Below are 3,095 nucleotides of genomic sequence, written 5' to 3'. Positions count from 1 at the left end.
ATCCAGGGTGGAAGGAGTGTGCTGTCACAGTATAGGGAGAGCAACTAGGGTCACATAACAATGTATGTATAAATTTTTGTATGGGAGACTAACTTGAATTGTAAACTTTCATTTAAAGCACAACAATTAAAAAAAAAAAAAAAGAAGTGCATAAGGAATTGCTGAACTGGTAAAGTATAGGTAAAAATGCTTTCATTCAAAATCAGTCTGTATTTATTAAATGTCTGCTGTGGGCTTCCATGCACTAGTCAAAGGACTGAAGTGGGGTATTCCTTCATGGACCACCTAGTGCAGAGACCTCATGGTGTCTCAAACATATCCTGGGGCAGTTCACTATGTCACAGTGAAGAATCTTTTAAATTTTCCATGTGTCAGTTTTTACATGTTTTGAATGATGTAACATTTGTCCTATAGTACAGCCTATTTGAAAGTGTGACAGTTCATTAAAGCAATTGTTCCCTGACAGGTAGCAACACCTCTGTCTTGGTCTTTGGTGTTTACTAGCCAAGGAGTGGAAAGGATCGAGTACTTCTAGGCAAGTACTGTGAGAAAACCTTGCTAGAAAGCCACCTATCACTGATGGAGTTTCGTGAAAGAGTGTTTACGCCACTGTGTTCTGGGTCTCAGGTTCCTGCAGCCGAACAAAATCTCTCCTCATTCAGGGGGTGTGTCACTTGGGAATGTTATTGTGTCACAGTGGAAAAAATATAGCTGCGATTGCTGCAGGCTAGTCACTCTTCAAAGGCAAACGAAAGAATGAAAATTCCTCTCTGACAGCTTTTTAAAACAGAGACCTTTTAACTCTGTATAGTCCACAATTCAACTCGTGCAAGACATGCCATTATTCTTAAGTATGATTTGCTCTTGCTGGTTACCGCCAGTAGGAAGTTTTGGTTCCTAGTGGAGTGTGTGTTTTAAGGCAGACTGTTTGATGCTGGTTGTTGTTGTTTTTCAACTTTGGAGGAAAGAGCGCCGAAAGAATGCAACGGCAACATCAGGAAACAGTAAATGTTGATGCTTTGTTGAAGCACATTGTGAACGTCTCTTTTGAAGGGGTAAGACACCTGAAGAATTGGCTTTTTCTAAAGAACAAAATGAGGCTCGACTCTCACGACATAGATTTGGCAGCTCGGTAGTTTCTTTCCGTAAGTAAAATAGCACTGATAACTGCTCCAGTCCTTAAAAACGGGAGAAAACTGACATCTTTACAGAAATGTTAGAGTATCTAATATAACTATTCTTTATTCATTAACCCTGAGAAGGAAAACACCTGAAGTAACGAGGAAGAAAAATACCTATTTTCTTGATCGCCCTGCATGTCAATTATTTCCCTTTCGTTGAGTGTCAAATATTCTGTCACCGAAATCTATTTTTACAAATAGGGGCAAGGGAATTTAGAAGAAAGAGAGGGAGGGAGGGCGAATTAGAGGAGGGAGCAAGAGAGTGGTAGAATGTAATGTGTCTCCCACCAGCACTTCTATGCTCTTTATATTGTCATTAGTTTTTCTCCTGGTAAGCATTTCGCCTCATTCGGGCAGTGTATTACACTGAAGAATCTTTTTCATTTAACTCTCCCGTGTCTCTGTTTCTTTATCCTTTAAATGATGATAATGCTTGTTCTGTTTCATAGTGAACGTGTTAGGATTAATAGATGTTATAGATAAAAATGTTTTGAACGCCCCAGAAAGACGCAATACAAAGTATTCCTATTGTCGTTATTATCACCAAAGATACTCTGTGCTTTTCTCTTACTGCTGGCCAAAGCAAGAGTTTAGTGATGGATGTAAAATAATAGAGCTGCAAAAGAACCGAAAGATTGTCTAATTCAGCTTTTTCTTTTATCTTTTATACAGTATTAGATAGTGGGGCTTGGAGATATTAAATGACTTTTTCAGGTTGCCGTACTCCATGCTCAATTTCCTCAACTATGAATGAATTTTCAAGACTATGCTGTCAGTTCTTTTTTTGTTTTTAAATGTGGTATTTTCTTAGTGGCTTGAACTGCAATCTTTAGTCTAAAGATTCTAAAATTGGTACATCTATCCCCGATCTGTGTGTTCTTCAATCTCATACTTCATTTGTTTCCAAAACTTTAACAATTAAATAACTGTATTAGTGTCCTAGGGCTGCCATCACAAAGTGCCACAGACTGGGTGGCTTAAAACAACAAAAATGTGTTCTCTAACAGTTCTGGAGGCCAGAAGTCTGAAATCAAGGTGTTGGCAGTGCCGTTCTCGCTCTGAAGGCCCCAGGAAAGATCCTTCTTTGCCTCTTCCTATCTTCTAATGGTTGTAACCGTCCTTGGTGGTCCTTGGCTTGCAGATGCATCACTCCAGTCTCTGCCTCTGTCATCACATGGCCTTCTTCCCTGTTACGGCTCCATGTCTATGAATCTCCCTCTCCTTATAAAGACACCGGTCATTGGATTTAGGGCTACTCTAATCCACTATTACCTTATCTTAACGACAAAGACCGTATTTCCAAATAAAGTGACATTCATAGGTACCTGGGGTTAGAAATTCAGCGTATCTCTTTGGGTGACACAACTCAACCTGCAACAATAACCTACTCTTTTTTTTTACAGTTTTTTTTTTTTTAATTGTTGTGATTAAATGAAGTTTACGTTTCAAGTTAGTCTCCCATACAAAATTTTTTTTTTTACATACATTGTTATGAGACCCCAACCGCTCACCCCATTCTGCGACAGCACACTCCTCCCCTCCGCCCCTGATTCCCCATGAACATTCAACCAGCTCCTAACTCTCTCTGCCTTCCCATCTCACCTCTGGACAGAAGCTGGCCCTTTGGTCTCTTGTATCTACTTGACTAAGAGGCGCACGTTCTTCACGAGTATCACTTTATGTCCCACAGTCCAGTCCAATACCTGTCTGAAGAGTTGGCCTTGGAAATTGTTTTAGTTCTGGGGTGATAGCGAATCCAGGGGCCATGCTTTCTGGGGCACCTCCAGTTTCAGTCAGACCATTAAGTCTGGTTTTCTTGCATCCCATCGTCCTACTGCTCCATCAGGGACTCTCTGTTGTGTTCCCTGTCAGGATGTTCATTGGTGGTAGCCAGGCACCATCTAGTTCTTCTGG

This window comes from Trichechus manatus, unplaced genomic scaffold, assembly GCF_000243295.1.
Source record: "Trichechus manatus latirostris isolate Lorelei unplaced genomic scaffold, TriManLat1.0 scaffold00003, whole genome shotgun sequence".
Taxonomy (NCBI): domain Eukaryota; kingdom Metazoa; phylum Chordata; class Mammalia; order Sirenia; family Trichechidae; genus Trichechus; species Trichechus manatus.
This window is presented reverse-complemented; position numbering follows the sequence as displayed.